This window comes from Drosophila simulans, chromosome 2L (genome assembly GCF_016746395.2).
Source record: "Drosophila simulans strain w501 chromosome 2L, Prin_Dsim_3.1, whole genome shotgun sequence".
Taxonomy (NCBI): Eukaryota; Metazoa; Arthropoda; class Insecta; order Diptera; family Drosophilidae; genus Drosophila; species Drosophila simulans.
In genome coordinates, this window is record NC_052520.2 from 21,636,421 (window position 1) to 21,649,903 (window position 13,483).

The following is a 13,483-nucleotide window of genomic DNA, read 5'->3' on the forward strand; positions in this document are numbered from 1 at the left end:
GAAAACGGATAGCGACACTTTTTCTTGCGCTTTGTGCATTGTGCAGCAGTCTCCGAGTTCAGAGATCTACGCTCAGATACCATGTGAATTGAAATAAAGCGTGCCAGAGGCAGAGAATCCCAGTCATCTCGGAAACCGCCATTTCAAAACTGTTAAATAAATAAATTTGTTTCATATATATATTTATATTTGATATATTATGTGTTATTTGATATTTGATCCATATAACCATTTTCAAATTTTCAACGCTATACCACGCGTTTTTTTATGTTAAGAGTGCTTAACTAATTCTATTTATCTGTTTTCTTAAAAGCCACACAGGGTGGTGTTAGGCGGTGATATAATTGTTTCGCATGTGCAAGCAGAACTCCAATCAAAGGAATGTAGTATTTTCAGTTCGGGAAGCCAAAACTCATATATCTAGCAGTATTGCCAATAAAAATATAAAAACAAGTCTCACGACTATCAGATACCCGTCACTCCTGTTGCTTAATTTAATTTTTTCCTTGGCATTTCTAGCAATATGTAAAAGTAAGAGTATACTAGGATTCGTTAACCCTGCATGTGTAAATCGTATATGCATAAATTTATTATACCGATAAATACTTAATCAATACCGATTTATTTTTTTCATTTATATTTTGAATTCTATTAGGATTTGTTAAGGTTTCAAAGTCCTTGATGACTCTGCCGAAAAATCCTTAGGTGTTTTCTATTCAGGTCTTCCTCTTTTTTTAAGCCTGTGAAACAGACTCATTACACGACCAGGTTGCGGAAAAAATGGCGCGATCTTTATCGCCGTTTTCCACCAAACTCGAGTCGACTGATAAAATATTTAAAAAACTTGACCCTGGTGCGGGGATGCGTAAACCGATGACAGCCACCAAGATCGAGAGTAAGGCCAGGCAGCAAAAAACTAGCCACATTGTGTTCTCCCTTGGCAATGGGTTTTCTTTGCAAATCGATCGCATCAAGCGAGCCAAAAAACAATGGATTCGAAGCTCCAAGCCACCTCATGCACCGCCCGGCTATTCTGGTCAAACAAGCCAAAAGGATAAGGCTAAGGTAGCCAGCGAGTGACGGAAAGACAGAGAACACAAGCCCAAAATTCCAGAGCAAAGACTCCAATAAATTTCGATAAATGCGCACGCGTGCGAAGAACAACAGACGAGACTGGGACTCTGACTCCGCCTGATTCTCATCCGCATCCTCAGCTTAGTCCCATCCTCCATCTCTTCCTCGATGTTGTTGTCATTGTCAAGGATCGCGCTGCGATCGGTAATAAGGCCGAGAGGAGCAGCTACTAACTCAGTTACCGCCATGCAATTTCGATGGACATCTCTCTTGCTGCCTCTTCATGTCTCTTTCTTATATACTTTGTATACCGGTTGCTTGTAGAGAAGAAGAGTGTATTGAATTCGTTGAAAAGCATGTAACAGGTAGAATAAAGCGTCTCCAATCCTATAAAATATTTATGAATTATACATGTTCCTGATCAGGATCACAAGGCGAGTCGATCTGACCATTTCTTTCTCTCCGCCACTATAACAATTTGAACTGCTACGCCAACAAAATGCTGAATATCTCCTACTCGCTGACCAACGGGTATCAGACAGTCGAGAAAATCGACTTTAGCGTCCTCTCTTGTTCGGTCTCAACTTAATCGATCGGATCACTTTGGCTTACTCTAGAGGTGGCCTCGTGATCCTAAAGGAATTGGGTAAGATTCGTCAGTTCTAGGTTCCGAAAATTATACATATGGGTAAGGTACATTGCAGTTAAAATATATGTTGTCGATTGGAAGAAATAAGTGTCAAAATAAACTAAGTGTTGGTTTCGCAACTTTTACCTGTAATTTAACATTTACATTTAAAATAGATTAATTAGTTTTTATATGTTTCGACCACAATACATTTTTTGAAATAGTCCTTTTAAAAAGTCGTAAATATAGAACAAGAAAGACATTTCCATCAGTTACAATACCCCCTTGGTGTGGTTGCCCATCACTAGGTCCAAGCTTCTCCTGTATCACAAGCCGGGGCATTTTTCAACTCCCTAACAAGCTGATGAGACATGGACGCGCGCGCTTAGCAAATTCCAAGATGTCAATGGGAAAGATCACATTGTGTGCCATTATTTTCGCTCTCAATGCAATGGCATCTGGATCTGGGTGGACCTGGCCGAAGCAGGGTTTTGGCTCCGGCTTCAGCTTCAGCTTCAGCTAATGCAATGCAGTGTTGTCGTGTCTCATGAGCCATAAACATAAATAAAGGCACCTACTCCAGGGGCCATTCTGCGGAGTTTGATGGGAATGGCTCGCCAAAAATGTCACAGCGAAAACAATGCCGTACGAGAGGAAGAGTATCAATATCATGGATCGATAATCTAAGGGACAGATCAGACGACACAATAGCATGACAAAATATAAGTCCGACTTTTGGATATGAAAATCATAGCAACTGTGAACGTCAGAATCTTAAAAGAATTTCCATTACGTAATATTTAGCGGCTTCAAGTTATAAAGAACAAAACTGCTTTTTTATTATTAATTATGTTATATCATTGTGTCGTAGGTAAAAGGTGTTTAGCTTAAGCTTTTTGAAATTCTGTCTTGATTCTAGTACTCCTAATCGACGATTTCATAATTAACGAAACAGATAGACAAGCAAACAGACATATGTGTTAAAATGTTTAATTTGAATATCTTTTGAACGGCGCAGGCCGTTCAATCTGATTTGATTTTCAATTAGACGGCTGTGATTTGTTGCCTCCTTGCAGACAACACTCGGTGCTCATCAGCACGACAAAAGTGCTGTCTACAGTGCTGTCTTTTCAAGCACTTTACGAAGCAAATATCAATGACGTGAAGAATTTTTTTGGATTCTCACTGCTATTTAGCCATATCATAAATCCTGATGATGGCTTTAGGACGATATCTCAAATCACTTCTGTAGTTATAACTTCGCGATGCTTTTATTTTTGCCACAACGCGGTAACCACTGATAAAAACCCCAGCAAACTACTGCGAAAACCCAAGCCATATCGAGATTCTAACAATTTTAACTCTTTTTTAGCTTCTGTCAACTTCGTTCTGTTTTTGGGCCTTCAAATGTTCTTCAAGGCTTTTTGATTTTTTTTTTTTAGAAGACCAGTGAACCAAATAAAGTGAAACATATGTCTGGGAAACAAATGCCTAAATGCAAATAAATGCCTCTACAGCAGCAGCGCGCAAAGCGAAAACAATAAAATTAGCAGTAAGAGTAAAAGGCAAATCAGATGAAGAAGTTCCTTAATACCCATGAATCTTCATCTCCGGTCGAGGTGGTTGTTTGGTCCGAAAGTTAGGGAGTCGGATAAACTCAAGTGGAGCTGAGTCTTGTCTTCCAGACGAACTGACATTCAAATTAAATTGGATTAGCAGCGTTCCCCTGTCAATCTTCCTGAAAAGCAGGAAAGAGCGAATGAGGAGTGTCAGGCAAATTTCGCTCCAAAAACTAAGAAGAATCTGCTGGAGAGCAGAGAATTGTGAGCAAATCTCATCCGGGCTGACAGTGACACATTTTGTGACAGCTGATGGAATATGCACGGAGTTGGCGTTGGGTCCCTGTCCCTCCGAAAGCCCCTGATCCATCAAGCCCGCAGCGCGAACTTTGCCAGTGTCAACTTTTGCTGGGAGCTGATGTGTCGGCACCATTTGATCGCTTTGCATCCCGATCCGATCCCGTCACATCCGCTCACATCCGCTCACATCGCATCGCGCCGAACTAATCCTTTTCGCGATGACTTGACAGCAGCTGTGTTCTTGAATTTCGCGGTGCCATCAATCAAGGCGGATCCGATGCTGCCCGTATACGCTATATAAGCTGGACCCCTCTTGCTGCTTTCGTCGCACTAATTAGTCTCCCGGCCGGTCAGTCAGTCAACTGATATCGAATTCTTTTTCGACTTGCTACCGCAAAAAGGCAGACTCAGTCTAGATGCCAGTATTTAACCGGGTTCAGTGATCAATCAATGATGATTAATGCAAGTGCAAAGCACACAAATTGCAGTCCTGAGCTGTTAAGCATGCTTTAATGCACAGAAATTTATTTTCAAAAGGTTATACTATATTCGACCTGAAAATGGTGCATTTCCAGCTGCATCCAGACTATTCAGAACTGCAGCCCAGAATTCAAAAGTGCTCTGGGTGTTTCACTATATGTACATGCCTTATGTCAGCGATGAAATATACAAGCAATCACATCCATTCGAGAAACTAGTTAGCTATTTAAATAATATTTAAAGAATACAGTTAGCAAATCAATGAATTGAATCTTGGGTTTTGAATTCATTAATTTTCATCTGACTGTAGCCTAGACGGCTTCATCAATGTCTGGGCTTGGGTTTCACTCGATATCTTTGAATATTTAAATATGCTTCACAAGTAATTCACTAAAAAAGTTGATAGATATTACTATTTTTTTGAGTGCCTTTTGCAATCGCCACACACATCAATCATTCATTAGCAACTCAGGCTGTCGGGTTTTGCTGCTCTGGTCGTGATGCGTGATAATGAATTTCGCTTTGATTGCACTTGTGATTGAGATCAGAAGTGCTGGCTCCCATGCCCAACTCCCCTGACTTCTACCACCCATCGCCAATATGTTGACCCACCTGATGGAAGTCACATCGGCTGAGAAGTTCAGGTGCACTTGTGCATTTGTAATTAGGAGCTAGGACTTGAGCGACTCTAAGATGGGCTTAGCTAATTAGTTTGGCGGAAAGCCGTGATGATCACTCCTGACTGTTTTTATCACTTTTCATTAAATTCATCGAAACAGAGGACGTCGAGCAAAAACAGAAACAGAAGTTAATTTAATAAAAAACTTAAAACCTTTTTCAACATTTTGATGAATTCTCAGACATCTTCTTTCCCAAGATTAGCCTCGGGATTTATGAGTTTTATAATTTTAACAACCACAACAACAATTTGGGCGTGCTACATATTTTTGACGATTATTTATGGATCTGAAGAGAGTCCCAGGGCAATCGAAATGCTCAACGGTGACGACAATGTCAGATATGAGTTTGCCCAGATTTCCCGAAACTGCCTGTCTCGCGTCTAATCCACATCGTTTATATGTTCGAACGGAACGATTTATCAATAAATACAATGTATAACTAATTGCCAAAGCCATCCATTTATAGAAAGTGCTTGGATGGGTGTTTTTAGTTCGCTTCATGCTGTCTGGCCTATACTGAAATGTTTATCGGTCAATTTGATAATGTGCGTCCTACATAACAAATTTATGACGGACTCGCCGCGATAAATATAATAAAACTTAGTTTTGTTTCAGCCCCAAAGAGACGACACAACGCCGAGATCTGAAGGAAATAGCGGCGACAAGTCGCCAAGAGATACTTTATAAATAGTGGGTGTCTTGCTCAACCCATTCGATTGACTTGATTGTGATTTACAGCAGCTTGGATATTTATTCAAATTTTCTCCACGCCATATACTCGTACATATGACCAATCTGTAGTCGGACGAAGCGATCTGTTCATGTTCATTTTATTATGTAAAATGCCTTTCCCTGTCCGTTGACACGGGCTCATCAGCATTCAAATATGCAGTAGTAAAGCACAAAAGGCTCGACTGATGCAAATCTATCCATTTATGGGACTCTTCTTGCTGTCCTCATAGAGACACTAAAGATATTCTCCTGATTACGGTTAATTAGCCGTGAAGAAAACAAAACGAGAGAAACTTCTAATCGATTATTTTGGCAATCTTTTCAAAAATGTATAAATATTTTTGGATAAAAGTGGCATCTGTTGTAGATTACACATATTATTATTAATATTCTAATCAAGATCTAAAAAATAAGGTTGTCAAAATCCCCAATGCGCTAGTTCTGTATTTTCAGATAATTTTCAAAAATTATTAGTAACAAAGATAAAAGTGTGTACACCGCTATTCAACGACAGGGTGCGCTGTTTTCAGGAATGTTTACTTATCCACTTTATCAGGGGGCACTGTTCTCCTCTGAGCGGCTACAGGGTGTTTCGACACCACTGTTCTTGCATCTCAGAGCACAGCATGCTCTCGATTGCTTTCCTCGGCCTGGTCGTTCGCTTTTGTTCACGCCTCACCCTTGCCAGCCCCCACCACCCGTTGGGCCCACCACCCACTGCAGACGCAGACACAGACCATCGCGGCATCAATCACTTTTCAATATTTTCCATTTGTTTTCCACCACCACTTGTTATTTATTGGTCCACTCCACGGCAGCGGCGTAGAGCCCCCTTGCTCGCGCCTCCACGATCTTTCTAGATGACAAGCACTTGTCAGTGAGGTAGAAATACTAGTCGGCTCCCTCATTCCTGCTCCATGCTCCATTCATTCCTGATGCCTCGGGCAACTTCATTTCTTCATTTGCCGCAAATACTTTTGCCGCTTCGTCGCAATTAATAACAAATTTGGCGCTGTTGCTGCATCTTGTTGCTGTTGCACGTTGTTAATATTTTGAAAATGTTCGATGCAGGAATGCGGACGTTGCCCATACATTAGCGCACTCGTACACATGCTGCGATCCCTGCAACATGTTGCATGTTCAAGAAGTTTTTATTGGAGTATAACATTAAATTTGGCATTTCCACATGCAGAACTCAGCACATAAAAACCGACAGTTTTCAGTCGATGGCCGCTGCATTTGAATGTGCCTCGTTTCAGAAGATCACTGGGGTAGAAACGAGAAAATCCTGCAAAGCCCCAAGCCAATTCACTATTAAACTTGAACTCATACATATACAAATGAACTCTTCAGTCCGATCTGCCACAATGATAGCCTCTTCATTGTCAGTGTAATTATCGGAAGCGTGCTGATTATTTTCGGAACATAAATACATATATTGATAGTTCTCAAAACAGACGTAGTATTAGATCGACTCCGTTAGTGGTCGCGATACAAATTATGTGATAATATGATCCATAATTTTGTTCATCACTAGCTGTATCAAGTCTCGAATTCACACCGAAAAGTGCTAGACTAAGACCATATCGGCGGTGCAAGTGTTTTGCTTAAAGAGCGCCAAGTATTCCGGGTCGTTCCAAAGTCAACATTTATAGAACTAATACCACGGGATCTAGAGTCGTCTACGCAGTCAGCTGTCCATCCAACTAGGCTCATGTAAACTTAAAGCACACTGACAGTTGAACACGCCAAGAGCATTTGCCACATAACACATGTTACCGTTCTATTTGAATTTCGGAAAGCGCGCCGAAGACCAAGACCAAGGCACTAAAATAAATATCATGCCAATTTAACATAATGATTTATTAGTTTATTTATCTTCCAAATATTTTCCTCCTTAGCGGAGATCTTTCACAACAGAGAAGAACCAACCCACGCACCGCACGCGATTCGCCGGCGAGGGGCCTGCGGAGCAGCAAATCCGCGGTGTCAACGGAAAATGTCTTCGAACCGCTTGGCCGGAATGTGATGATGATGCAGCTGCTGGATGCCACTGACTGGGGACTGGGGACTGGGGACTGGGCTGCAATTTGTGAAGGCGCGAACAGAGATATTGACGAATGCCGTTGGTCCCGAACTCGAACCCGATCCCGAACCCGAAATGCGGAAATTCAGGGGCGTGGGCGGGCGTGAGTACTCCCCTTGGCCATTTGGAGGCCGCGTCTTTCTCGGCCAAGAGTTATGTTAATTGTTGGCGCGTCAATTTGAATCACGACTTACACTTGTCTCACTCGCATGCGTGTCATTAATTTACGGCTTGTCGGGTGAGAATCGCAATTATCATTTTTTTATTATGATTTAATAGCAGCGCGGACGAAAAACGCAGCAAGTAGCTATGTGTGCGTGAGTGTGTCTGTATATATTCACAAATATATTTGTATAATTTTTATTAATTTCCACGCCTCAACGGCAAATATCTTATGATGATGGAAGCGTTCTTTTCTCTCGTTCGTAATTGCTGACGCTAAGAACAACAAGCTAATTAATTAGGCTAAATGAATTCTCTTAATGGGGTACAACATGTTAAATGGGATTCTCGGTGCTCCTCTCAAAAAGAAATTGGCTCGTCAAAAAGAAGCGCAATCCAGCTAAAGTCGAAACATGTTAAGGGAATGAGTCGTAGGTGGCTGAACAAATATTGTATGGCCATTTCATACTAATTCATAAACTCGACGTATGCATCTCATTCGAATTTTGTCACAAGCTGTCAGCATGACAACTGCCAAATAAGTTCAGAATTAAGAATTCAACAACCGAAATCGGAACCATAATGTCTGCCAAAAAGTTGTCTCTAATTAGAAGTGGATCGAGAAATTCACAAATTCAAAAGCCATTTCCATCCGGTTAATTCTTCCTTTTGTTTGTTTGCTGGCAGACAATTTTCAAAATATCATGTGTCAAATTTCTGCAGCAGAATGTAACTCATATTTGCCACGACATATACGAATCTGTAGCCTGAGGCTTGCAAGGGGGGTATGTGGGACTGAATTTGGGATTGGGATTGGGATTGGGTACGGCACTGTGGTGCTTGGAAGGGAAGTTAGGCCTGTCATTTATTCTGTGCTGACAATTTTTGACACAGCTGAAAAATCTGTACAAAATTTGGTTTTTTTCGGTTCGAAAGCAATTCGTTGTTTGTCACATCGAGAGCCTTTCATTTTCAGGACTTTCTGGCTATTCGGAATCGCTTCCTTCTGCCTGTTACATACTTCTCAACGCACACTTTTGAAATTTGTTTATAGGCTTTGTCTCATTATAGATAAATAGATGTGGGTATACTGGTCTGGACATAACCGAAATCTGTGTACAATACGCAACGATCCAACAAAAAGAGATTCATGAACTTAATTTGCTTAGACAAATAATATTCTTGCATTCCGACCGATTTCTTTTGTCAATTTCAGCTGACCACCGCCCTTCACTCCAAAACATTCCAACACCTTCGCTTTCGGGTCGGTCAACCCGGTTACTCTGGAGTGGATCTTTTGGCTCTTCGGACGGTCGGCACATGTCAATTGCTTGGCCTGTTGTTTGCCTCGATGGATGCCGATGGACCCGATGTCCTTAAACGCCGAATCCCAGTCTCGCTAAATTACACCCCGCTTCGCTGCCACTGTCCATTATCCTTGCGGCGCATGTTTGTCTTTCCTCATTTTTTGCTCTTGTTTTTCCTGTGTGTCTGTTGTTTTTCTTTTGCCGAATTTATGTTTTTTATGCCTTGCTTTTCATCTATTTTTCCACATTTTCTGCTGACCACAGAGGGAGGGACCCAGTGGGAAAACTACACAGCACAGGAGCCATTGTTGTTGTTGTCCTGTGGCCACTTTTACTACGTTCACAGCTCGACTGCCATGTCCTCCTTGCTCTGAAGTTTTCCACTCAACTCGCTCACATTCCTGTCTATCTGTTGGTTTTCCCAGTTTTTCCATCCACCCCTCTAAGTCTCACTCTCATTCCGTCCCGACCGTCTATCGGATGGCGGACATTTTTCTTATTTGCAATAAATTTGGTTATGAATGTTTTCGGTCTGCACTCGTTTCTGTTCCTGGGGATTGTACATAATTTTAACAATTTTGATGTTAACTTGAAAATTTACGATACGTTATTTTGAAATGATGGTTGGCCGGTCCAAGCCACATATCTGTCTCCTCGAACCTTCCACTATCTGTGTGAACATTTCCGAGCGAATCTGTTCTTTTCCTATCTATCGCCTTGGTCCTCCCAACCATGCCAGGCATTAAAAATTCATTTTTACGGTTTTAGTCTTGGGATTTAAGCGAAACAGTTTTGGTGGCTTTCGCTATTTGTAAAAAAAGAACAGGATTCGTAGCTAAGGAAGGATTTGGACTGTCGCTCAAGCCAGCGAGCTATGAACGAAGAAATGACGAATTTCCTGTTTGTGAAAACGTATGTAGTTTGCGAGGGAAAAATTTCAAAATTCTTTTAACACATCCATAACAGTTGTCTTGTAAAATAGTGATAAAAAGTGATATTTCTGGGCGATAGATTGGGCGTGGCCAATATGCGAATATAAATTGAAAAACCAATACTAAAATTAAAAGAGTCGAAACATTTTTAGGCTCAACTGTTTTCGCAGCTTGTGTGCTATGGGGTGGGCGTGGCACCGTTCAAAACCCAATTTGCTTAGCGTAGATGAACTCGTAATCGGAACATTGCAGCATTCCCTTTGCTTACTAAGTGCTTAATCCATATAGACATTTTGCTTGAATTCAACTAAAAGTCAGCAACCATACCTATTTGCTGCAAGGAAACAGGGAATTGCTGACTTTCCAGATTGACGAAACCTGATCGCTATGCAGACCATTCTCCAGTTCCAATTTTGCGCGAAAGAAAACTTTTGCAGCCATTCATAATGTTCCCCAAGCCATAAATATAAATATTTATGGGCTCGCAATACAATTTTGTACGCCAAATCGTTACAAATCGACGCAAAGTGCTCTAATCTACGTAAATTTCGCCCAGCAGACGGAGGAAAACTGTCGCACAATTAGGAAAGAAATATGTAACTGTCTGGAGTCGAACGCAGGAGTTTCGTTCTAGGCTCCGCAAATGAAATAAAATGAATTTATGGAAACTATATCAGCAGGACAAGAAAGTCAGCTTGGGTCCTCCAGTCTGTTGGCGACATTCGTCCATTGTCCTGTTCGATGGATAGACACGCGCTCGTCATAATTCCGTATAATCTATGAACGCCTTGAGTAAAAACAAAGAAAAGCCAGAACATAAATTTCACTTTTTATGTGCTACTTCTTATGCCTGGCTTTTTGTCATGGCTCTAGCTTCTGTTTGACCGGCCCTTGCTCCTTCGAGACATTTTACGCGCTGTCATTAGGGGGAATAAAATATGCTCCTACTTTCACTTTGCGGGACCCCAGTCTTGGTCATGTCCTGCGAAATGTCAAACTAGCGAGGCAAATATCAACTTTATGGAAAATAATAGCCGAAAAAAGGAAAATACACGATAACACGATACACGATAAGAAAGCCATGCATTATATAATACACAGAGCAAAAATCTATAGCCTCTGTGGTGTTCAAAAGTTCATTTGAGTGAATTTTAGTTATATGTACATGCATATATTTTTGCAGACAAAAATTAAATTTTTAAAAATTCACCAACATTTTTTTTGGGCAAGAACAAAGAGTACACAGAGAGAACAATGTACAAAGAGTACTGAGCACTGAATTCAAACCAACGAGGTGTACATTTATGCTTTTTTAACACTTTTTTGCGGGTTATTTTTGTGGTTTTTTGAGATTTTATTTTTTTAGTTTCATCAAAAATATCTTGGCCATGCCATATATATATATATTATATATATAATATTATATATTATTACAAATTTCTGTCTATACACCAAGAACATTTTGAATAATATCTTACGCTAATGTCTTTTTCTACTTGAAAGTAAAAGTATGCAATTTTAAGACGATTCTCTGGTAATTCTAAGTTAAACGACATTAATAGTCAATATTCATACACGGTTTTCAAGAAAAACACTTGCCACATTCATACAGCTCTTTACATGTAAATACGATTTCTCCGCACGGACAACTGCCAGTGTCACTCTGGTCCCTTTTCCCATCCTCATCTCTCCGGACACCCTGCCATTAGTTTTTGTGTATTGGTGATGGCTAAGAGCCCCACGATGGTGCAATTTTCGCCTTCCTGCCAAATGTCCAAAAATATCAAGCCAAGACCAATTATGAGCAAAACAATTAATCTCTAATTATGCCTGAATATCTGTCAGGCGAAATATTAGCGAGAATGAACTGAAAATCAACGCGAGAAATCACCGGATCAGCATGGAGGAAAAGAGGGGGATCGTGCTGACGACCTCACAGATCACATCTTGGGTGCCAACCCCTCTCCGGGACCCCCTGCCCCTGGGGATACGATACTCTGGGGCCTTGGGCCTTGGGTCTCTTGGGCCTCGGATTTGCCTGATGATCGGATTATGACAGCCAACGACACAGCACAAGCAAGAGTTTTCTTTTGGCTGACGATGCCAACAGATGCAACGGATGCCCCGTCCTGATCGCCACTTTTGATTCGGATTATGAGAAAATTCATTAGATAATTTCAGTCCGTGTCGCATCTCGATGAAGAGCTTGTGAGGCGCACTACCGCACTCTCTCCCATCGCACTTATCTCCGGCTAAGTATGCCAATTAGTTAATATTAGCAGCGATTAAAATCGGCAAGGAGCCCGTCGCCTCGTCTCGCTAATGTCAGGAAGTCGCCTGACGTAAGCCGCCAATATAGGATGATGGAATCGCCTGGAATCGCGCAAACTCATTCGATTGTAAGCTCATTAGGTGCGCAACACTGTTGCCAGTATTTCCGTTTCTGCGCCGTTCAGGGGTAATTCCGGCTGATAAAGCTGGGAAGAACTTGTTGTTTTGTTCCAAGCTCCCCACACGATCTGGTTTTCATCCTAGTACCTAGTTCACTCTTCAACTAAGGCAGCCAACTAAGAGAGTAAGAGTCGAAAAATACCACATTGTTTGAAGCATTAGCTACTTTATAGCAATAATTAAATTTTAAGTTTTCACTCATAAGTGCTAGTTAGCCTAGCTAGCTAGCTAGCCAGATATTACAGTTTTTCTAAACATTCTAGTGTTGACATATGATAGTAGCTTTCACATTATTTTGAAAAACTATGCTAGTTAAGTCTGAAAATCTTGAAGTCCATGTGATTATTTTTCTTTTATTATTATAATAATTTACTAAAATGGAAGAAACCAGAAATTTCAACACTAGGTGCCCACGAGGGCACCATGGCAATGTAGTATTGCAATATAATCAATCCATATCCCGGTTTTAGGCTCGAACCTATCTAACTGCCCTTTTGACTATCTTTACTATTAATCTATTAGGTTAAGGAAATATACCAAAGTTGTGGAAGTGGAAGACAGTGGCCGTTTACAAAGTACAGATCTATTTGGAAAAGGGCCAAAACGGCAGCACCGGCTTTAGGATCCTAAAATCATCGAAGCAGCTCAATGAAGTACTTAATACGGCAATTTTTGTAGTATATTTTTTTTCATGTCACTTGTTTTTCGAACACTTACATTTTAGTTCGAAACAATTTTATTTGTAAATCTGTCCGAATGAACGTTGAATCTCTGTGTTCATTTTCGTAGTAGTAGAGCATACTGGAAAATATTTCCTTAGTTCATCAAATCAACTCCGAAGTCGAATGCTAGGTAAGCAACTGACACAAATAAAGATGCAAATGAATCCGAACAGGACTGCAATAAAAAACCCTCATTCCGAAACACAGACTCGACTGCCAACACGTAGACAAACAATGCAGCCAAAGGATGTTGGGGACTGACTGGACTCTGGACTCTGGACTCCGGACCTCAGAGTCCTGTGATCAAGGCAGACAAGTGGAGTCCATTAAAACACTAACGTCACGTCAGGCGGCGAGTGATGGATGTGAT